Below are 25,967 nucleotides of genomic sequence, written 5' to 3' on the forward strand. Positions count from 1 at the left end.
TTTGTCAGTTAAATAATGTCGGTCTTTGGAGAAATGCTTGCAATAGAGATAACTTGTATCATCTCTTTCCATAATTTTACACCATGAAAGGCATACCATGAACATTCAAAGACGTTGGTATACTGATTTTGTACCCTAAGCTAAATGGAAGTACAAGGACTAGCCGAGAAACCATTTTCCGGGATGGACATGTCCGATCACTTTATCTCAGACAACTCGTAAGCCGTAAATGTCAAATCCTAGAAACTCAGCAAAATAGTCCTAGTAAGGTCTAAAATTGAAACAAAGATTAAGACATAAATTTATATGCTACCAATAAATTCGGATGGTTTCGGCGGGAACTAGGAACTATTTCAGACCTCCATGATGAGCACAATGTGGGAATTTTGCTCACAGCCAGCATTGACCTGAATTTTGCTCATAAACCAATGGAACAAAGTGCAGAACATGGTTGGTTTCAAAAGGACTAGTTTCAAGGTTACAATTTGAGCAAGAAAATCAAGTTTTCCAAAAACAAATGTTACAATCTTAGATCTTACATTGAAAAGTGGGCACCGGGAACTGGTCGATGGACAAAGCCAGCACATATGCCACAGTCCCACAAAATTTAAACTAAGATAACCTTATTGTGAAGAAATTTTTTCCAGCATTCTCTTGTGGTGTCAATGCTTAAGCTGGTGATTTGGTATAGAAGTGGATGCCGAAGTCCAATCCCAAATTAGGAGGGGAACGAGGAATTGGAGAAGCTTTACAGCGAATTCCGAGGTCTTAGCCTGCTCATAGTGAGGCTGCTTCGGAGGAGTGTACTTTGTCTTGGTGGGGACGGTTGATGTATCGATGTCACCCACGTAAAACTCATCCAACATTGCTCTAGCACTGCTGCTATGACCAACATCCTCGAAGTCATCGGTTGCATCCTTCCCTGCGAGCCACACACCACGCCAATGTTATTTCCACCTTTTCGCAATAATTTGGACATTAGATCATACAAAACAAGAAAAAAAAAAGAAAAATATTTGTCGTACCGGTTGCAGACAACAAGACTTCATCGCCATCGGGATGGTCCTCCAAAAATTTCGTTACATTGTATACCTGTTTGAACATAGAAATGGGAAGTAAAGGGGTCGAAAATTGGAATGGAACATAGAACATGGTTCCAACTCAAAAGCTGAAAAGTGCTTCATGTTGCTACAAATTTGGCACTGATTTATTATTACAAAATCTAAAGGTAGCAACATGGCACATCAGTTATCAGTGGTTCAAACCATACACTGCATTGAAGTGATTACAAGGTTGTATTTGTCTAGAATTATTTTTTGTTTTTTTACAAAACACATACCGCAAACACAACTATTCAAACACACAGATCATCTAAAGAAAACAACATTATCTTTTAATACTAAAATCATTTAGGGTTTGTTTGTTTCACTATAATTTATTTTTCAGAAAACATTTCCTCATTTTCTAGTGTTTGGTTGGTAGAAAACAGATGATCAATGTAATTTATTTTCTTGGTCAATTGAATTTCTTTTGCATTTTTTGGAAAATGACTTACCATATGATTTTCCGTAAGTCATTTTATGAACTTTTTACTTCAAAGCATAAACACTCAAAAGATTATTATTTCATATATGTAATATTAAAATATTATTTTGATACAATTTTAATAAAAATATTAATTATTAAATTATGTTATTGATCATTTTAATAATATGATATTATATTTTATTGTTATAATTATATTATTACACTTGCATGAATCAATTTACCTCATTGGTTAAAGTAATCGTTGTTATTCCTAGAGGTTACGGGTTCGAGTATTAGCGACTACATCAGGGTGATTGAACGTTTATTGTTAAATAGTTGAGAGTATATTTAAAACATACACTACTTGTAATCACCTAGTTTAAATAAAAAATATTATACTTTTATTTTAATAATATATAATAAATTATTAATAAAATTAATATTATTTATTAATTTCATAAAATAATATTATTTAATTGTTGAATATTTAATATATACTCTTTAAAATATAATATAATATTTTTATTTAATATTATATTTTTTATATTTTAATATTATTATTATTTTAGTAAATAATTAATATAATTAATAATATATTATTCTCATTTTAATAAATAATAATTTATAATAATTTTATTTTAATAAAACATAATAATTGTAATATTTTTATTTATAAAATTATAGATATACCATTTTAATAATAATATTGACACAAATAATATTAAATAAATTATTTTTATATTTAAAAATATTATTATTATTTTATTAATAGATAATATTATTCATTGTATTTGATGATTATAATAAAGAATTTTTAAAAAATTATTGACTAGTGAAAAATGAATTACACAACATCATCCAAACACCGTAAAATGTTTTCAAGAAAATGTTTTCTAAGAATTGTAATTAATTTTACAGAATTCATTTTCCGGAATCTGTTTTCCATGAAACAAATGAACCCTTAATGAATTCCAAGATTGTGATATTGAATCTAGGGCTGTAAACGAGCTGAGTCGAGTGCGAGTATTGCTGAGCTTGAATCGACTCGAAAACTCGCGAGCCTAAAACTTTTAAGCTCGACTCGAACTCGAAATCATGAACTGAAGCTCGTAAAAGCTCAAAAAGGCTCAAAATGAAAAAAAAATCTTAAACTTAACTCGATCAAAGTCTCAAACTCAAACCCAAACCTGAACTTTAAATACATGAAAACCTTGTATTGTATTTTTTTAAAATAACATATTATTTAAATTTTATTTAAAAAAATAAAATCTTAATATATTATATTTTCGAGCTGCTCATGAACTTTTTGAGTCGAGTATCAAGCAGCTCATTTCGGCTCGTTAAGAACTCGAGTTGAACTCGAAATCGAGTCGAGTCTATTTGAGTCGAGTATTTATCAAACTTTGATCGATTCAATCTCGAATAGCTCACGATCTATCTCGTCTCATTTACATTATTCATATAGGAAAAATAGACCATGAAATGTATTAGGCTTCTACAGATAAGTCAGCCGTTAGGACTTACGAGAGATCCAAATTTTATTATCTAGCCCAAACCCATTAACATTCAAATCTTGTAACTTCATAATTAAGTTAAAGTATCAAACTTTTGTACATGCAAACAAAAGAAACCATTTTTTACCAGTAAAAAAAAGTAAGCCCAGATTGAGTGGAGGCTAAATTAGAAAACAAAGGATGTACCTTACCCCCGATGACAAGCCAGCAGTCTTTAGCATTGTTGTGTTCACTAACGTCTGCCAAAGTATAGACCTTTCCTTCGCTCAATACGAAAAATTCTAACTGGTAATGGATCCCTTTGGGTTGCTTAGCTAAAGAGCTATGTCATCAAAGATAGTGATTTTTGGCAGTTCGAACCTGGTTCAAATGTTAGGTGGAGCACGAAACGAATTCTAAAAATGAGGGCTGATGTAGTGCCATTTATTTCTAACTCTTTTCTGGTTAAGGATATTTGGAATGAAATTAGACCTAAAGGACAGAAAGCTCCTTGACATAAGCTCATCTGGTTTCCCATACATATACCGAAACATTCCTTAATTGTGTGGATTGTTTTACAAGACAGATTACCAACTAGAGACCGCCTGCAATGAATGGGTATTAACACTGATTCAACTTGCATAATCTATAACATTTTTCAAAAGACAAGAAACCACCTTTTTTCTGAGTGTTCTCTAGCAGCCTGCTTATGGAATTTTATTTTGAACTTGAATGGAATGAATCCTACGAACTTGGATTGGGAGGAAACGGTTGCTACAACAATCATTTCATGGAAAGGGAAATCTCTTCTCACCTTCATTTTGAAAATTGCTTGGTCAGCTTTTATATATACTGTTTGGCAGGAAAGGAACCAGCGTATCTTCCATAATCGGTCAAGACCTGCTGAAAATCTGCTTAACGAAATCATTGATGTTGTTCGATTTAGTCTTAGGGGGAAAACTTAGTACTAATCTTAACCTATGAAATGCTTGGGACTTATAGTTCTACCGATCATTGATTTTGTATAGTTATGCATAGTTTTCTTTTTATATTAATTGGTTGATTGGATTATAGCAAAACTTTACTATTTTAGATAATAAAATTCTTACTTATAAAAAAAAAGCAGATGTATGCTGACAAACAAAACAAAACTCCAAAATTGCTGCTGTCTTGTGGTCACTACTCACCACGGACTATTGGGTGTTGGGTTTTGAAACCAAAAAATTTTAAAGTTAAAAAGTCGAGCCGAATCGATCTGATTCAAATAGTTTAGGGTAAACTATACGGATGGTCATTAAAGTTTAAGTAAGTTTTCGTTTTCATTTTCACCACTAAACTTTTAAAATTATAAATTACTCACTAATATTATCGATTTGTTACAAAATGATAATTAAGCTTTATAGATTTTTATTTGTGATCTTTTACAATTTAATCATTAAAACACGATTTCCAATTTCTTTAATTTAGTCACTTGTAAAATCAAATTATAAATTCCCAAAATTAAAAATAATTAATTCAACCCCTTCAAATCATTTTAGAAAATGTTTATCAATTACAAATATCAATATTAATATTTTTACTGAAAATTTAGAAATCGACCCGATGACCGACCCAAATTTTGAGATGTTGCACGTTTCTTCCTGAGGTTATATATGGTAGTCAAAGTGCTTTCATCCATGGCAGGGCTATCACTGATAATAAGTTGATAGCACAGGAGTTAGTGCAGGGCTACAATAGGGCTTCTTGCTCTTCAAGGTGTGCTCTCAAGCTGGATTTACAAAAAGCTTTTGATTTTGTTGATTGGAAGTTTCTTTTGTCTATCTTGGAGGCTTTGGATATGTCGAGGGTGATGATTCATTGGATTGAAGTGTGTGTAACTACGCCAAGGGTTTCTATCTCGCTGAATAGAGGTTTAGTTGGTTTTTTGAGGGAGCGAAAGGGGTCGCCAGGGGGACCCTTTATCCCCCTATTTTTTTTGTGATCGTAATGAATGTTCTTTCCTAGCTTTTGGATAAGGCTGCTGAGTACGGTGTTTTTCGCTTTCATCCGAAGTACCACATGATCAAGCTTACAAACCTCTGTTTTGCTGATGAATTGCTAATTTCTCCAAAGACACTGTAGATTTGGTTTTGGGAATATGTGAGGGCTTGAATTTGTTCAATAGTTTCTTGGGGCTTAAAACCAATCCAACAAATCTGCTTTATTCTCTGTGGGGATTGAGGAGAACACTTTGAAGGAGATTAATGAGCTTACGAGAATCGTTTGTGGTAAGCTGCCTGTTCGGTATCTTGGGGTTCATCTCATTACTAGGAGTCTCTCAGTTAAAGATTGTGCCCCTCTTATTGATAATATTGCGGCTAGATTATAAAGTTGGAAAGCGAAGACTCTATCTTATGCGGGGAGAATGTAGCTTATCCATACTATGATTTATAGTATTCAGAACTTTTGAAGTTGTCAGTTGGCTCTCCCAGATGCGGTCATTAATCGGCTCAATCAGCTTTACTCCAGGTTCTTTTGGAAGGGTGAAGACAAGGCTGCAAAGGGAGCGGGAGTGGGGTGGACCTCAATTTGTTATCCTAAGTCGGAAGGGGGGGTTTGGTCTCAAAGAATTAAAGTGTTGGAACCAGGCGTGCTTTTTATTTCTTATTAGGAAGGCGTTGTTGAAGGATGGCTCGATTTGGGTTGTCTGGGTTCATTCGTACATCATCAAGAATAATTCGTTTTGGGACCTCTCTTGTCCCCATCATTGTAGTTGGACTTGGAGAACGTTGTTGAGCCTTAGGGGAAAAATGGTTTCAGCGCAGGGGTTTTTGGCTCTATCATCGATTTCGATGATGTGAATGGAGATTAGGAGCAAGAGGGACAAGGTTCCTTGGGAGCGCCTGATTTGGTATCCGGGACATATTCCAAAAAATTCGCTCATTGCTTAGATGGTCGTGTTGGACATATTGCCCACTAGAAGTAGGCTTATTTCTTTCGGCCTTGATATTGATGGTGGTGGTGGTTTATGTGCGAGTGCCGAGGAAACTAGAGACCATTTGTTTTGAGTGTGAGGTGTCTCGTTTGGTTTGGTAGGATAGTTGATAGGTCGGTTATGGACTGGGAGATTGAATTTCGATGGGCCTGTGGGAGTTTAAAGGGCAAGTCGTTTCGCTCTTGGGTGCTGAAGTTGGATTGGAATTGCCATATTGCAATGATATGGAAGGCGAGGAACCAGAAACTTTTTGCTGGAAAGTTAATCACTGTTGCCGAGGTGGCTGGATGGATCAAAGATATGGTTAAGCTGGAATTATGGGGAAAGCAAATTGATGTGAATAATGAGATTAGTTTAGCCTGGCAGCTAGTGTATGTGTTTCTTTTATTTTTTTTAGCTGGTTTTTGTGGTTGTTCTGTTGATAAGGTATTCTGTTTGTGGTGGCAATATATTGATATCATTCATCAAAAAAAAAAAAAAAATGGTTGCCCGTGGCACTACTAATTCAATTTGTTCAATTGTGTATTGATTTTAATTATTTAATTTATTTTTTGTATTCAATCCTATGGTGACATGTGTCACCACACTTTATTGGATACAAAATGTTGAAAATTTTCAACTTGTTCTTGAGAGGGATCAAACCCCCCCCCCACAACCTTTTAAGGTACGTTTGGTTCGCGAAATGTAAGATTACAGTAGGAATAAAAGATTACCAGGGAATACGATTACTGGAATGTTGTATTTTGTATTTGGTTGGTTTAGCAGGAATGTAAGATTACCGTATTTGGTTAAAGGAATAAAAGATTATTGGAATGTATATTTGATCAAATTATCCTTATTATATATTTGTTTTTTTAACAAGTTGAAAAATATTTATATATTTTCTTTAAAAAATTTAAATTCATAAAATTTATATAATTTTTGTTACAAAATTGAAAATATAAAAAGGTTTAATGAAAGGGTAAAATTTTATTTTAACCCCTGAACTTCATATAAAATTTTAATTATAAACTTTTTTTTTGTAAATCTAAAATAGTTTAAGGATAAATTTATAATTTAACCTTCGTAGAATTTTTATTATTCAATGACAGAAGAATGATATTTTTGAAAAAAAAAAACTAAGGGCATTTTAGTCCAATATGCCGGTAATCCGACAATACCTATACCTAAGAGAAGGGAGTAATGACATTCCCTGTAATATACCCAAAAAATTCACTATTGGTAATAAAACATTACCGGGAATGAGATTCCCGATCAACCAAACGTGAGAATGTAGATTTCATTCTCATGGGAATCCCACATTCTCCAAACCAAACAACCCCTTAGGGGCATGCCAAAACCTTTAAGCCGAGTCCCTCAATTGGTATTGTATTCCAACATTTTATACATAATATATTCTAACTAATGGTAGAGAAAAATAAGAAACTAACGTATATATTTTTTAAAAAGTAAAATTTAGATTTTTTATTTTAAACTATCTTTAACTTTTATACAATTTTTTATATAATCATCAAATTATTTTTTAATATAGTTAATACTTTTAGTTTTATTTAATATATATATTATTAATTATGTTAAAAATTAAAATTATGCTTTATTTGTATAAAAATAAATTTTAAAATATTTAAAATAATAATAAATTTAATATGTATAAAAATAAAATTAATATTTTTAAAATAATTTAAAAATTAATTTTATCGAAACTTGAATTTAGATTTTAAATTATATTTATTTTTATATAATCAAATTTTAATTTTAATTTTTTAACATAATTAATCATATATATATATAATTATTAAATAAAATTAAACTTATTAATTATATTAAAAATAATTTAATAATTATATGTACAAATTTAAATTATTTATTATATTAAAAATAATTTAATAATTATATATAAAAATAAAGATAGTTTGAAAATATAAAAATCTAAATTTTACTTTTTTTTTATAGAAAAACTCAATATATAAATTTGAATCCATTTAAAATCATGTTAGTTTCCTATTTTTCTCTACCATTGGTTAGAACATATTATATATAAAATGTTGGAATACAATACCAATTGAGAGACTCAGCCAAGTGGTTTTGGCATGCCTTTAAAGGAGTTATGGGGGTGTTGGTTAATCTCCCAAGAGAAAGTTGAAAATTTTCCACATTTTGTATACAATAAAGTGTGGTGAAACGTGTCACCAGCTGATTGGATACAAAATAAAAATAAATTAAATAATTAAAATTAATAAAATATCCTTCAATCTAGTAGCGACTCATGTTAACACCTAACTGGAGGTTAAATTTATCAAATTGAATTAAAATTATGACCAAACTAAAAGAATGTATAAATATCGAAGTCCAAATGTGTAATTATATCATTTTTTATTAACTGACACATCATCACTTCAGTTAAATGTTAACGACTCATGGTCTGATTGAACACATTCAAATAATTGGATGGTCTGATTGGCAAGAATTCAAAAAAGATGGTCAAAATGAAAAGAGGCTTATAGTTGGGTAATCTCTGGTATAATGTACCCTTATCTTTTTAAAATTATATTTAAAATTACATTTTAATTCCATTTTGGTCACTTGTCGTTAAAAGGAACACAAAATTGTTGATAGCAGTGATCAAAACTCAATTTGACTCGAAAAATCTATTTTTTCGACTCAACTCGAATTAACTTCGAGTTGTAATTTCATAAACTTGGTTCGACTCAAAAAAATTTCAAATTCAATTTGAGTTGTAAAATGAGTCCATCGACTTTGTATGCTATATGTAAATTATATATGAAAAATATATATGTATTGTATATGGTTATAAAATACCATTTAAATTAAGATCAAATCATATCATAATATTGTAACTATTTACAATAAAATTTAAATAGAAACTCGAAAATTTGGATGATTCAAGAAAAAAGATTTAAACACCTTTTTAAGAAAAGTGGTATAATTTGAAACACTTATTTTATAATTAAGCCTTAATATTATCAAGTATGTATAAGAATGAACTATAACATAAACATTATTAACAAATTGTTCTAAGCAATTCAAACCAAATGTACAAAAACATAAAAGAGGACATATTCACATTACGTATTTCATTTGAAATATAGATGTCTATAAACTCGTACATTATTTAATACTAAAAAAATCAAGTTCAGACTCCGTACACTTCACCCACATTTTGTATTTTAAATTTAAAAGTATATTTTTATAATTAAATTTAAATATATTCAAACCAGACTAAACGAATCACCCATATCATGAACGGGTCAAATTTAAAAGAATTAGATTAACAAAACAAGAAAATCGGATAGAATTATTAAAAATTTCATAAAAAATATATTTACATTATCTAAGAAACAGAAGATGACATTACCATACATTCTGAAAGGTGAATTTGAGCTAAATTCCACATGTTGAAATCAACAACCTGTCCCTCTTGCTTTTGATACAATCCCTTCTAAGATTTCTTCTATACCATGCAGACATCTAACAATTTAAACCATTTTTCTATTTATTGAAAATTTTATGACATTATTTGCATGAATATAAGCATAAATCATGACAGTAAAATAAACATATAAATCGTATAAAAATTATGAAAACCTGTATAACTAAATTTTACATTAAATGTAAACAGGATGGGTTTGTGTAGAAGTGACACACTGGCCATAACTTTGCATTATAATTTATAGTACAAATACGTAAAAAAGAAAGTAAAGCACAACTAAAATACTACCCCAAAGTCCTCTGCACTTAATTGTTCACCTCAGTTACACAGCAAAACCAAACTAGATAAGAATTGAAAGGGCAAAAGCAAAGGAAGTGCCAGAATGAGATGCAATAGAGTTCTTCTAGAAGACTGATTTGTTTCAAATTCAAAACAAATCAAATCAAAGATCATAATAAGATCCGGAGTGCATTTCAGATGGCACCAAAATTACGGATCTTAAACCTCCAGACAGGTCCGGACCAGCGTTTTACCTCCAACAAAATTAATCCACTTAAGATAACACCAGGGCTTGTAATTAGTATTTATTACAGCCAAAAGGAAATGGAAATGGAAATGGAATGGTTTACAGGAGGCTTTAGGGATAGGGGAAAACACAGATACTGGGATTCAAACCCCAGGCCCATTGGATTTCACCTTTTAATAGTTACTATATTCAAATTTTGATCATTCTAATGCCACCAACCAATGTATCCAGAAATCTTATATATTGCTAAAATTTTCAAAGGCTTTTGTCCATAAAAATGATTGCTACTAAGTGAACTAACATTGATCTGAAAGGATAAGGATACATGAACTTATCTAGTGGGGCAAAAAGAAATAAGACCCCTCCTATGGAGACCATGGAAAAAGAGGAAGAAAGCACCAAGAAAATGGAAATGTGACCTATGTACAAATGCCTCTATATCTGTCTCCGTCTTCTCTATAGTCTAACACAGCCATATACATTATCCCCCAAAACCCAAAAAGAAAGTAGAAAACAAAAATAGAAAGTCCTTTTTATCAGTGAATTTCTAACCTGCATATAGCAATGACCTATTTCCACATCACTATGCCCTAATGGATTAACCGGCTTCATCTGCACAAAACCCATAGCTCAATTAGTGTATACTCTCCATCCAAGTTCAAGAAAATTTAGATACCAAAGAAATAAAGAAAAAGAAACTGGAAAAAAGGCACATTTACACAACTCAAATAGTTACATGGCCAAGCACCCACAGCTAGCTAGCTGTAGAAAGTAGCCATCAAAAAAATTGAGGCCTCCAATAAACAGAAGGGTGCGTGGTGCATTGGGAGGGAGAGAGAAAAGCTTATGATAATTTATCATTTATCATCATTGATATCACAACAGTCGGATAATTCTGCATATTTTAGTTTTGCCTATTACGGAAGCCTAAAATATAGTAACACCATATCACACCTGCCTAAATATATATTTTGTTATTACCTTTACAGTGCTGTTACAAGGGCATGCAAACCCAACCCTAGCAGGACCCATAGCTGTCAGCACTGCTCCATCAACTATATTACTTCATTCTAGCTTAGAATTAGAAGCCCTGTGATACACACTGCACTGTACTGATTGCAGATGCAGACTTCACTGTTGTGCTTGTGGCTGCTGCTGCAATGGCAACTGTTGTGGGGGAGAATTATGTTGATCTTGTTGTAATTGCCCTTGTGGCTGGTAGTGTTGTTGAGCAGGTGGTGGTGTGGGAGATTGTTGTATCTGTGGCTGTTGCGACCACTGCACTCCATCATTACTCCCATGAGGGGGTAAACCACCTGATAATTGTCTCCGCCCTAGCCCTTGGCTGACAAAAGGTCCTGGATCTCTACTAGGAGAAGTTGTGAGAGGAGTGCTACCTATGGATCCCACCTCGGAGGCCACATTTGGCATAACAGGATCATACACTGGTTCAAGTGATTTCCACTGAGAACCAACAGAAGGAGAAACAACAGGTACCATATTATTAACTAAATCAGTAACAGCCTGATGCATTGCCATGGTTGTCATTGCACCCATCTGTGAAGCATTCTTCCTGGGCTGTATATCAGCTTGAACTGGCTCAGCTTGAGATTTGCTGGCCGAGTCAGAGTTCATTTGTTGTTTCTGTTGAAGCATCTTTTGAACACTTGGTTGGTTTTGATTAGCCTGCCTTTGGTTCAGCTGTGACTGTAGCTGTGAATGTTGCTGGTGTGAACCCATAGCTGCTAGCGGCACAGATTGATTCAAAGATGAAAGTGTATGACCAGAAGGCACTGGGGACATCTGGCCTTGGGAACTATTATCGAAATCAGTAGCCACCTGCTGGACTTGCTTTGTAGAAGGTGCTGCTGCCCTAGACATTAGCTTTTGCTGTGGCTGGGAATGGTTCAAAGGTTGAGAAGAAACTAGAGGTTTAGGTGGTTGGACAGGGCTTACACCTGGCCCAGAATACAAGCCATGACCTTGTGTTAATTGCATCATATGCTCTCCTTTCTCAGCACCTTGGTTGCCTGGGGTCATGCCAACACTATTAAGATGAACAAGATCAGTAGAAAGTTTCTGATGCATCAGCCCTCTTCTCACTCCCTTCAAAGGTTTATCCTGCTGTTGAGACTGCATTTGTTGGCGTTGCAGAGGATGGTGCCTGCTAGACTGTTGAAACTGCTGCTGTAGAGGCTGCTGCTGTCGTTGCTTGTCTATCTGATTGTTCAACCCACTAGTACCAAGTTGGAGGTTCCTACCTAACCCATGAGGGGACAGGTGTTTCGTCTGGTTCTGCATTGTGATAAGAGTCATTGGTGCAGTTGACGTCAGGGGAGGTGATGCTTGAGATTGAATATGGGAACTATTCTGAAGAGAAGAGATGGGAAGTTGGGTCTGAGGTTGAACATGTGGCATCAAAGTACTAGATGCAGCAAACTGTTGATGTTGCTGTTGATGCATATGTAGCTGTTGTGGCTGCATTTGCCTTTCTTTAGCTAAGCGCATGGCATATACTTGCTGCTGTAACCCAGTTGCATGATGAGGTTTAGTCGGTGCATGGGGCTGCTGTGGAGGCATTTGCTGCTGCTGAGGATGATTAGGGTAAGCAGAAGTCAGCCCATTGAAAGCAGGAATTCCCTGGCCGTTCCCTTGGGCCTGGATTTGGAGCTCAGGTACCATTAATTGCCTTTGATGCTCTGGATTGTGGCCAGGCTATTAAAAAAAGAGAAAAAAAAGAAGTCTTAAGAGAGTATAATATAAAACAAAATCATAAGAAAGGTTTGTTCATATCAACAATTAATTGCAGAATGGGTATTGTTTATCAGTCGAGCCAGAATACTATCCAATTTGATGCCATTGAGGTGAACAAACACCTATTATACACCCTGTTAATTTCATTAATATAGTCAAATTGTTAACATCCAACCTGAAGCGATTGAAGCCTGCAATCAAGCCTATACTAATTCCCGAATTTCAGCATGTCGTTAAAACCTTAAGAAAGTGTTTATTTAGTTACCCACAATTCATTCTCTTTCTGACCGAAACAAGAGAGCTATGATAAAACAAAACTTTAGGTTTAAAGTCGTCTAAATTTTATTTTGATGAGGTTTTTAACATCAAGCAGTCCTCAAAATCCACACATTCTGGGAAAATATCGACGTTGATCCTTTGTATGTAATACTTAACCATTTACACGGAACAAAAGAAGCACAAGCCACACAAGTATGCTGAGGCATAGATTTAATCATACTGCTCTCTGGAAAGAAAATAACTTACTCGCACCATGTGCGTGGTGTCATGTCGTCTCAACATCGAGTTGGTCTGACCAGAACCTGGCCCAGAGTGCATATTGACATGGCTTGGCATTCCTGACATATTTGAGGAGAGCATGCTGCCAGAATTCTGCATTGCTGATGATGCCATTCCTTGGAAGCCTGGCCTTGATATTGACATGCTTCTATTTATCCCAGACATCATGCCCATGCCATTTGAAGCAGATAGCATATGAACACCATGATCTGATACAGAAACAGTCCCGGCGAGGGACAAGTTGGACTGCTGAATATTCCTTCCAGATGACATTTGATTATATTGTTGGATTCTATGCTGCTCATCAGCATGTAAAGATGTTCTACGAACACCATATCTACCATCCCTAAGAGCAAATGGCCCAAAAATTTGTGCTATTAGTATGTGAAAGTATGTAAACACTGAGAATGCATGCAAGCTGCACGTAAGCTTTATACCTCACAGCTGCATTAAGTGGGGCAGATGGTGATGATAAATTACTTCCAACAACCATGCCAGAAGATCCCTGCAGGGAGGAATTTCCTCCAGAGGCAGGAAGCATTGATCCAATATATTCTTGACTCAACACGGTTAAACCACTTATATGAGAACCCTGACATTCAAAGGGAGGAACATCTTGGCTTGATGCAGTGGCATCACATAGATCTAGAGGCCTTTATCAAGATGATGAACACAAAAATGAAAATTCAGCGCATTGCAATAAAAGCAACATAATAACAAGCACAACAAAAAATTAATGAACATGAATAAAATAACAAGCTAAAACATTAACTAAAACAGTAAATCTTACAATAAAATCCCTCCATTTAAGTTATTTGGGCAGACTTGTGAAAGTGCAATAACATGAGAATTATGGATTGGAACTATCTGCTTCGGATCCTGATTATCATGCTTAATCATAGAAAGAAGATTGAAAGGCCCAAGTCAGGGAAAATTGAAGAATCAAGGTAAAATAAACAAATTAGGATTTAGGATGCTTAGGTTTTGTTCAATTCCAGACTTTATGCCACACCACTGAATGCTAACAAAATTGTGAAACAAAAGGTGAAGATTCTCTGAAAATGGAATACATTTCGGATCAATTTAAGTTAATAGTTCTCCAAGAGAACAGTCTAATGTCAAATAAAGTTCCATCATACATCGGGGAACATCTCATGTTAAAAGACAGCTAATTCAATGTTATCAAAGTAATAAAATTCTAATATTCACTTTAATTGTCTATATTAATGTTTTATACTACTCAAGAACTACATGAATACCTGAGATGAAAATCAGAGACAATGCTAAGGATACTAAGGATTCAGAGCAAGCCTCTATTCTATAAGTGGAAGCAGAGAAAGGCCACCTTCAACCAACAGAACACTTCTTTTATTTCTTTTTTCAGCTTATCCAAGAAGCATTAATGAAACCCTTTTAAGAAATTGCAGGTAGAGGATAATAGTACTTGTCTGCTTCTTTGACATTATCATTTATTTTCACTTTACAAATAGTTTACTGGAAGTTCAGTATTTTCATTTCAGCTTCAGAGCACCAACATCCACAATTACAAGATGTGAAACATCATCCATATATTTCTTTATTTAAAGAGACGGAAGATAGCACACTGGTATTGATCATAAAACAAATAGAATCCTAAAATGGTGCATGCCAGCTTGCCTATGTCCTTGAAGCATAGATGCAAATGTTTCAAAATAGCAAGAGTAAGGTGAATCTAGTAGATTTTAACAAGTCCTATCTACCTTCAGAGATTAAATTAACAGTGCACGGACATCCTTAAAATGCCCAGTCATAATTTAAATCAATGCTCGAAATAATATAAAAAGAAAAAGAATTGAAATTAATGAAGGTACCAAAAAGACTACCTTCAACTAGTTGATCAAATTTGGCCAAAAATACCTAGTTGATTAAATCAGACTGATTTGTTCCTTAAAACATATGACATTGACATGCCAGAATCTCTAGAGAAAATATATGTACTATAAATTTCACATATGTACCTGACTCTGTCGATAGTGCTGTTTCTTGCTGATAAGTATAAATTTCTCAAAATGAGATTTCAGAGTATCCTCTTCCATCGGCACTTGCAAACGTTGAAACAACTGTCTGGGACTTCCCTGCATGAAATACAGCAGTAGCAGCCGATGATACAAGATAAAATTAGATCCATTGAATGTCATTAATCAAACGGTAAAATGAAAACTACAAGCATTCAGGAAGTAGGGGTACCTTCAAAATACCAGGCAAGGTTGATGGATATGGCTGCGAGGACTCTGAATCATCTACACTGTTAGCTCCATCTCCACTCCTATCCATTAAAATCTTATGACGTTCCTTACATTCTTTAGGCTTGCGAAATATGCACTGAAAACATTGAGAAGTTCACAAGGTTATTTCCCAATGGTGACAAGTAGAACGGTGGAGCAAGGTGAGGGCCAAAAGACAAAAAACAAAACTAGAAAGGCTGCTGTATATATAAAAAGAAATTATCCACAAATAAAAGAATAAGTAGCACATTTAGAGCTAGACACATCATTGGTTGCAATTTAAATTATCTCACACATTGGAAGGAAGCACTAGATAATAGCATATGTTTGTATAGGCCTTTCGCTCAAGCACTAACCTTAAATTGAAGGGTACTGTTGATGGCATCACTTACAAGCTGCCAATTTGGACCCATGTCATGTACAAGGACAACAAGTGCCTGAACACAAATCCAGACACATCTCAAGGCCTCGTAGTAACGATAATATAAATTGAAGAATAATTTCAAGAAAAGAAAACAAGAGTTACCTGATCTTCAAAAAGTGACCATGGACAACCAGGAGAAGGCTGACTGGTAGACATCTGGAAGAAGTTTCAATCACACCAAAGCTAAGATAACCATGAAGCACATGATCAACCAGATTATCAAGAAATGGGTAACGAAAAACTACCTTGGGTGTTTTGGCTTTTCTACCCCTGTCACTGCAATGAATTAATCTAATGATTTTGCTTGGGTTGGGCATATTACTCATCTGGCACCCTACTGGTGAAGGGATGGATCCATTGGGAGGGATGATGTCATAAGCACTATCAGGCTGTTGCTTCATTATCTTCAACTTCTTGACATTATATTGTCCATGTAAACCTAAGAAAAAAGGCAACTGAAAATGTGAAGGACAAAAAACATAACACCAGATAGATATATCCAACCAAGTAACCAACCATTTAATCACATACGACAAAAACAGAGCTTTACCACTGGTTCCATTAGAATCAAGCTGATGACTCTCTGGCCTCTTTTTGGAATAATCTCTCTGAAAGAATAGCAGCATTAGACATGCGATCATTAATAAGAAAAGAGCACATAGAACAAAATTTTGGCAAACACAAACAGAACTTGCAGATCAAGTTCAAGGCTGCATAAAAGGACTAATTAGTTATATTGAAACCCTCATAACTATCATGGAAAGCAGGATCAAATGTGGTCTGGTGGAATGTTGAAAATAATAAACCTTAAAGCTTTGAAAATGGAAAATTTTACTTAATCAAGAGAACGGTATAAATATGACTGAATTTGGCAACCAATAAAAACAGGCAATACATTTCAAAAATTGAATCTCAAGCTGGGTAAAAGTACACTTTTGACGTAACACACCAGAATAAAAAAATAGTAATTCTTCATGCAGGCAGAATAAAAGAATTAAAATCTTCACTATAAAAGAAATATACTAATTCTTTAAAATAGAAAGAAAACTATGAAGCAAAAAAAGGGAAAAAATATTTCTATCAAGATAAAAAGCTTGGAACAATAATGGTTAAAAAATTACCAGCTCATTGTGAACAGGAGATTCCAGCTGCCAACCCTGATTGTATGCAGAACCCTACCAGAAACATAATCCAGGCACCTTTAGAAACAATGTAGATAAATAAAGAGACTATCCATACCATTCCAGGGGGAGACCCCAGTATCAATTAAAACAGAAGAATTCCTACATACGAGATTCTTGGCCTTTTTCATCTTTTTAGGTTTTGTTGGTGTTCCTGCACAATCATATGGTAGCTGCCTTTCAAAGTCCCCAATAGATTCAACCTCCAAGCTGTTTTGGGTCCGTAATCCTCCATGCAATGTACTCTGATTGTCCTGGAAAGAATTAGTATCTCCACTAGAAGCATCATTTTGGGTTGGAACCTGTAAACCCCCAGCAGCAGCTGCACTGCTAAAAGGACTTAAAGCCCTCTGACTGGAGCCAGTGCGCACTCGTTTCGTTGGAATTGGATCACCATTTAGATTATTGCTGGGCCTTTTTCCCATCACCATTGACGAATGAGCACAGTTTCCATATGGCAAATCAGCAGCCATTATTTTATAATGCCTCACAGGATATGATTTCATTGGGTTCTTTAGCTTATTCCTGGTATAATTCTGATGATTGTCCCCCCTCAAATGCTCCAGGCAAATAATATGTACTTGCTTCTCCTTCATCCTCATCATACACAAAGTCTTCATATCCAAACTCTGAATTCAATGAAACTGTTAGGAACATAAGACTATTTGATTGTTAAGAAACTCAAAAAAAATTAAAAAAAGTCAATATTACCTGCTCCAGCATCATAAACAGGCATTTCAATCCCCTCTTGTACAGCTCTCCCAGTTTTCTGGAGGGAGGGAAAACCCTTCAATAATAAGCAAGATCGAGCAGAAAGGTTCTGACAGCGGCAGTCAGGTAATTTACAAATAGAAATGGAACTATATATAAAGTTCATGATAATCATGACTGAAGTATTTTAAGATATATTATATCAGTCGAGAACTATGCCCTTCAGAATCTGACCCTTAATAAATGTAGCAAAAGCAAATGAAAAATGGCATGTATAAACTCGTTAAAAGAAATATTTTACCTCAGTACGTACCGAATAAGATTCAATAGATCTTCGATAGGTTTCCATAGCTCCAGACTTAACTCCAAAGAAGAGGCTTTCCTGACAATAAAATGCATACAAAACTGAGCAAAGAATGTAAACATAAAGAAAATATTACCACAAGTAAAGGAGTCCAGAACTGGGCATGCTGGGTTACACAGATATGAGTTATTAGAAGAGATAGATTGAAAAGTTCTATGCAAAAGCCAAGAATAATGGGCAAATAAAACTCAAAAGACAGGAAATATTTAAGCCATACTTCTGTTAGGTATTCATCCCAAGAAATGTCCATAAAAGCCAAATCAGATACCCTATCAGGAGTTGCTGGTGCTTCAGCTAGAAGTGATGGAACTGGGGAGCTATTATATTTCAAATATCTAAGAGCATAAGCCCGGATAGCAAATTCATTGTTCTTACTAGTGTGCTGCTGGCCCTCCTTTGCATCCTGCTCCATATCATGTTTCAGTTTCACAATAAGATAAGGCAGAAAATATTTCAAGGTCTAATATGAACTATAAAATGAATATAAAGGTAGTACTGGACTTCTTTCACAAGAGAAGGAACTAAAAGCAAGGAGAAATATCCTAAACAGTTCTAGAACTATGACTCAATTCAAAATATTATATGGATATTCTAGAATCTAGTTCTGGAATTCAAAGGCCATAATAATTTTTCAGTTGAACATCAACTTCTCATGCAGCGCCTAAAAACTCAATCATCAAATAATCCAACCAAGCCCAACAAACCAAGCAAAAAATGTTCTGATTAAAAAAAAAGACAACAATTGATAAAGTAGCCATGTTCTCAAAAGTCTCTCTCTACATTTCTAAGATAAGTCAATTTTCCCCAGACCAAGCAAAAGATACCAAGTATTGGAGAACAGAATGTTTAAGTTGAAAACCAACATAAAATCATCATTAACATCATGTTTGGAGAAAAAAATATAAAGGAAAAGAAATGAAGGTCAAGGAAATGAAATGATACATGTATATTTTGTTTGGATAGTTTAAATTAGCAAGGGAAAAAATATTAAAGGAATTTTCACAAACTTTGTTTGGTTAAAACCATGGAAAGGAAAGGAAAGGAAAGGAAAGGAAAGGAAAGGAAAAGATTGATTACAATGAATTTTTCCAATTATATCCTACTTATAAAATTACTTATGTAAAAGATTAAGAGGATTAAAAAAATAACTTACTTTCCTTTCCCTAGCTTTTCCCCAAAATTGGGGTAAATGAAAATTAAGAGTTTCAAGGGAAAGCAATGGATATTCAACTCCAATGTCTTTCCCTACCTTAAATAAAAAAAAATGACCCAACCAGGGGAAAAGATCTCAGTTTCCTTAACTTTCCTTTCCCTTATCTTTCTACAATCCAAACACAGGGTCAAAGAACACTGTAATCAATTTGAAGCATATCCAAGCAACTCGCACCAGGCTTTAATAGGAAAATTAAACATAAAAATTATCATCACTGTCACCACACAGAAAGAAATCCGTAAATAGATTACAAACAAATACCAATAAATGTCAAACAAATAACACGTACCACATCAAGTTCTGTAGTCGTAGTCTCAGTAACCTCAGTGGTCCTTGACCCCACCAAGTTATGGCCACAGATTTTTGGATCAAGACTTGCATTCTTACTATCTAGAAGCACCTCTGCTGAATGCCAAAAGTCCATGACAGCATTAGCAAGGGTTAAAGCTATTTTTTTGAGTTTCCAATATCGATTTTTTTCTTCAAATTTCAATCGAGAAGTAAAAGCCACACGTCTACAAATTTGAGCAGCAGCAGCCAACTTCCAAAGACGCTCCTATAAGCATAGAAAGAACAAAATGGGAAGTTTATAGGCCAGTGACTACATTCCATGCCCAACTTCATATAAAGAACAAAAAGGGATGCATAAGATAAAAAAAATGGTTGTCCCTTGTTCCCATATATAATGGGGTAAGGGGGAGGTAAGATAGTAGGTTGTCCCCAACACTAGGTTGAGAGCAGCTTCCGTAGAAGACCTCCAAATTATGAAATGCTCTCCATGGGACTCGATCCCACGACCTCAAGGTTAAGAACCTTGTGCTCTACCAATTGAGCTGGATGGTCATTTCAAGGATGCATAATATGAATTCAATAAATATTTAATAATAAAATAATACCTGAGCAAAATCATGACCTAACCATGCCATTTCCTCAAGGACAAAGTACCAATGAATTTTTTTACTGTTTTCTGAAGGTAAGGTACCAACAGATAGCTCTGCAATCCTTTTCCGCTTAGCCTGTTTACCATTATACCAAAACCTTTAAGCTTTTCAAAGGAAAAAGCAAAATACATCTAAATTGGGCACACATCATTGACACCAATCAAAAAGATAAACAAACCACCTCTATGATATGTGCCTCTTCCAAAATGGAATCTTCATGTGCCTTGTCAACCACTTTCACATGATTATCCGAACTAGTTCGAGTATCAACATTAGCAGTAGAGGTTATTCCTAACAAATTCATCTCAGGAATCTCAAAAATAGAACTATCCATTGTGCCTTGCGGCCTACTCGCACAATTTTTGTCTATGTTGGAATTAGAATTATCACCCTGCACAGTACTAACTTTCCTCTCAGCTTTTGATACAGCATGATTGCTTTGCATCACCTCTTTGGAAGGACAACTTACCTCATTTTGCAATTCAGATCTTACTTCTTCCTCCACATTGACAGTGGAATCATTAAGCAAGTGATTCTTACTCATGGAAGCATTAGCATCACAAAAGACAGCATCATTATCAACAGCCTTGATTTCTTTCTTTTCTTTTGCCAATTCACCAACAGCTAAGTTCAGTGACTCTTTCTTTTCTGATATTTGTTCCACAGGCTTTCCATTAGAATAAAAAAAATTTGGATCAATACACACATCATTATCATTGTTTACGCCCAAGTTTGAGCTGTGTTTAGTGCAAGATGACTCCGAATCCAAGCCCTTTGTCCCTATTGTCTCACTGTTATTTTTCCCTTCATTTGTTATGTTTTTAATATCTCTTTTGCAATCACCAAACCCATTTAGCTGATGGGAATTAGTTTCATTTTCAGCTTTTCTTGTGCCTGCACCAGGTGGGCATTCAAGACTGGTTGAAACCATCTGCTCCTTCCCTCCAACAAGATTAGGTTCCTCAAAAGCCAAACCAATTGGAGATGTATGAGCTTCCATTTGAGCAGGTTCCTTAGGCAGGTCCTCTATCAATGTTTTGGAAACTATGATATCAACCTTGCTTTCACATAGATCACCCTTTGACTGGCTAGACATTTCTTCCGCAGCCTTCTCACCATCCAACTCCATATTCAGCTGATTATCAGAAGTTATCACCCTTGAAGCCAAATCAACATCAGAAGTTGCAGATTTTGTGGTATTAGCAGATGATGTGTTCTTGTCCTTTTGTTTATTTGGTTCAGATGTCAAAGCCTTCGCATCCTTTGATGCTCCACATGCAGGTAAAGAAGAACCATGACCACCTCGACCCTGAACAATATCTGCAGAACCCGATCGAGCTCCATCTCGTTTGATTTTGGACCTGTACCTTCGAGCATATGGGCGAAAAATAGTTGAATCTTCTGACTCCTTAGCGTTTCGAGCCCCATCCACCTGTGAAGATTGCTCTGATGGAACAACAGTATTCCTCTTACGAGGATTCATAGACTTCCCTTCACCTTCAGGTAACTCATTTTCACCATAAAAAAGTAATAGATTATCGGCACTATTGGGTTCACAAATCACAAGAAACCCTGGTCTACCACTACTCTCCACAGAATCGCCATGAGGTGAGGCAGTCAGCGCAAAACTACCTTTCGCTTCACTGTATTAATAGTGGATAAGGGAAGCATCAACTAGTTACTCCAATATAAAGCAGAACTATGGTTCTGTAACACACAACAGAAAAAAGAATATACCTAGTTACAAAATGTTGTGCTTGCTGATCAGTGAAGGAAGTAGATTGGACACTAACTGAAGCTGCATTGCCAAATTTGAAATCCAAGGGATTTCCACCCTGATAGCAATGTGTTTTATGATGAATATTAATCTATAAGAAATCAGAAGAAGCAAAAGAAGATTAAAAAACATACTTTTTCAAGAAACTCTAGTTCCCTTCTCCTTTTCTCAAGAACATCATACTCATGTCTGATATAAATAAGAGAAAAATATGAAAGAAAATAAGTTGCCAGTACTTGGGAATGATAACCAAGCGCATTTTTCTGAAAATTTAGAAGGTTATGAGCACACAGAAGTGGCATGTAATAATCACCTCAACTCTGCTTCAGCCTTCTCAATGGATGATCTGAGTGGAGAGGTTTGGACACCAATCCCAACTCCACCATCAACAACCCCTCCCATGAAATCAACCTCAGCATTTACTAAGAGAGCGGATCCTGAATTACAGTCATGCATTATCTACAGGCTGGCCCCTCCCATCAATTCAAAAAAGAATATCTTGGTGACCTACAAAAATGTTAGAAAAGAAAATAAATATATATATATAGATAGAATTACAAGTAGAGTAAATAGAAACCAAGGGAAATAATGAATAGAAAAGAAACAGCAAAACCATGACGAACAAATATTTTCCCCTTCGGTAAGTTGCAATCGAGAGACACCCTAATGACCACAGTAAAGATAGTGTGCTACTAGTTCATTCAATAAGGATTCAAGTTTGTATGAAATCACAACTGTGCAAACTGATCATCAAAATAACTCAATATGATCAAAATATAAGGTTTTCAGAAGCTCAGATATGGATAGAACCAACAAGTAAGAAAAAGGTTAACCACCCCACACCCCACCCCAAGAAATGGAACAAGAACAACCAAAAGGGCATACAGCAGAGAAGAACTATGCAAGCAGTGTATACATTGTTTTACCATAAGAAGGATCACTTTAGAAATACTTTTCTGACAAAGGAACAAACTGTACTCTTAAAATGCTTTTAACAGGATTAATGAGCAGCAGTATTACTCCAACTGACTGATATTCTGGAAAATAAAGGTGATTAATACTTTTTTTGATCTTATCAGCGATGAATTTCTAAAAGGGGATCAATAGTTGGTTGCATATCTTTCATCTCTTATTTCCCAATTCTGCACAGCAGTTACAAGGTAAGGGAAGATAACCAAAGCATCTCAAAAATCAATTAAAGCTCACTCACCTCTTTATATTTATTGAAAAACGCATAAAGCAATATTAAACTTGCATTAGCAGAGGTTGCCACTATGCTCTAAATAGTTAAAAGCTTGATGAAGGAAATGTATAGCTCATCACTAATCCAAACGCCAAAACCAATACTGGATGATGGAAATCAACAATTCTATCACTCAATCCGATAACCATTCCTCATATTATAAATATGCATGCACGTAGAAACAAATGATAGCATTTAAATAGCTTGATACCAGAAATTCTTTTCAAATTCCAATAACCAGCAGAACTCAAAATTTAGAAGCTAAACAATGGAACGTAGAGACTAAGGAGCTTCCTCAGCATTTAACTTCAAATTAGTGCAAATAAACACAAAAGATGACAGTCAACCACGTAAATACATAAGCATTCAATCCAAATGCGTATAGAAACCCAAGAGGAACAAATGGAACCCAAATGCGTTGAATCACGGAAATTAAACCCTAACTTGAAACAGTACACGAATTATAGGGTTTCTAAAACAAAAATTAAGAACGAAAATAACCTGAATTGGGATATGCGATCAAGTAATTGGGAGCTAGGGTAAAGCATCGAGGAGTAACTGAAACGTCCCCACTCTCTTCAACAGCTTTACTTATCTATATCTTAGGGTTTTGAAGCTTCGAACCTTCCCACAATGTCTTGCCCTCAATCAAAACGACATGAATTAACCATGTCTTGCCCTCAATCAAGACGACATGAATTAACTATATAATACGATACCTCCCTGCAAATGCTAGCCATAAGCGAGTAGTCGAGTCCCTCTCTATTGAAAGTCCTTTCCGTAATTTTTTTAAAGTTTTAGCTCTAAAAAAATGGCGATTTTTTTTTTGTAGTTTTGTTCGGCTCAGGTGCTTTTCGGGGTTACTATGCGACCCCTCTCAGTGAGCAGTAGGCTTGGGTTTTGCCTAAGGAAGACGACGAAACAAACGGGCTTTGACCTGTTTATCTATGGATCATTGATTATGGGTTTTCGTTTGGGCTTTAATATATTTGCATGCAATGTTTGCTTATTTCTTTTAGGATTAATTATATGATTGATCACTCTCGTTTATGTTTTGTTCATTTTTCTCATTGATTTTAAAAAATATAATATATGATTACTTTCGTTTTTATTTAATTAAGATATAGTCATTAAGGGTTAGCTATCGTTCGATTTTTAAAGGATATTGTTGATTTGGCATAATAAATATATAAAATAAAAAATGGTCAATTACACAAATGTTCATTAATATTTGAATAAGTTTTTATTTTTCTACTGAAGTTTTTAAAATAACAAATTGGTCAATATCATTTTGTGATATATGTCTCCCTAAACGGTTTCTTCATCCTCTATACTCCACACTGCTTATTAAAGCTTGTTTCTTCTTAAGTAAATTCACTCTCTGTTTGGCATCCAAGAAAATCTCACTAACAACTTCATTATTTTCTCTTGAACTTTACTTTAGATAAAATACTACTTTGTAATAGATAAAATTTCAATTTACTCACTTTTTAAATATATTTTCTCCTCAGAATTCATTGTTGTTTAACTTATTCTTCAATTATATATACTCCTTCGAATTAGTCTTCTTGTTTCTAATTATTAGTCATTATTAAAATTAGCGAAGTAAAATGAATTTTAGATGTGATTATTTAAAGATAAATTAAAATTAAAATCCCAGTTTTATTGTTCATGGATTAACTTAAACAATTCAAAGCAAATAAAACAAGAAAATCATATAAATTACACTCATATTTGGCTCTTGCTTTACGACTTTCTAGACTGACAACGGATGTTCAATGGGAAGAATGAAGAGTATTCATCAATAAAACTCTGAAAAGATGCATCAATCCACCACCACATCGAGTCGAGAAAACCAAAGCTTCTTCAATGGAGGCGTTTTTGCTGACACGAAATTAGGTTTCTATCTTCGATGTGTTGTTAACCAATGAGGTTAATATATGTCGTAGGCAGATAATAGAAGAGACAAAATGAACTATTTGATGATTTGTGACCAATTTGTCAATTTTGAAATTTCAGCAGGGAAAACAAAAAATTACTCAAACACTAGTGATCATTTATGTAGTTTACCCTTTTTAATTTTATATATTCATTGTGACACATCGACAATCCATTAAAAAATCTAACGGTAGTTAACCCTCAATGACTACATCTTAATTAAATAAAAACGAAATTGATTAAATATTTTTTTTAAAATTCAATGAAGAAATAGATAAAACATAAAAGAAAATGATCAATCATATAGTTATCTCATTCTTTTATGGTGGTTAGATTTGACAATTTCATATGTAAATAGTTAGTAAAATATAAAATCAAAATTTTAAAATGATATAAAAAGAATATTTTAAAATAATTATAATATATATAAATAATACATAAACATAAAATTTGATCGAGCTCGTGCTATATTATTATCTTTTATATATTGGAATATATTGTTTCATTAGTGAAATTATAGTAAAAATTATAGATTTTTTACTATAATTATTAATATTCATTTATTAACCAATTAATATAGACTAAATACTTCATTATAAAAGTGATTATTTCAATCCAATTTATTATC

General features: G+C 34.2%; 2 pseudogenes; both read right to left on the reverse strand.

The window, feature by feature from the left end:
- Positions 1-669: 669 nt before the first annotated feature.
- On the reverse strand, positions 670-11,003 carry LOC120154057 (annotated as a pseudogene).
- On the reverse strand, positions 10,344-24,277 carry LOC120153874 (annotated as a pseudogene).
- Between the last annotated feature and the right edge of the window lie 1,690 nt (positions 24,278-25,967).

The sequence above is a fragment of the Hibiscus syriacus genome, unplaced genomic scaffold, assembly GCF_006381635.1.
Source record: "Hibiscus syriacus cultivar Baekdansim isolate YM2019G1 unplaced genomic scaffold, ASM638163v2 tig00111105_pilon, whole genome shotgun sequence".
NCBI lineage: Eukaryota > Viridiplantae > Streptophyta > Magnoliopsida > Malvales > Malvaceae > Hibiscus > Hibiscus syriacus.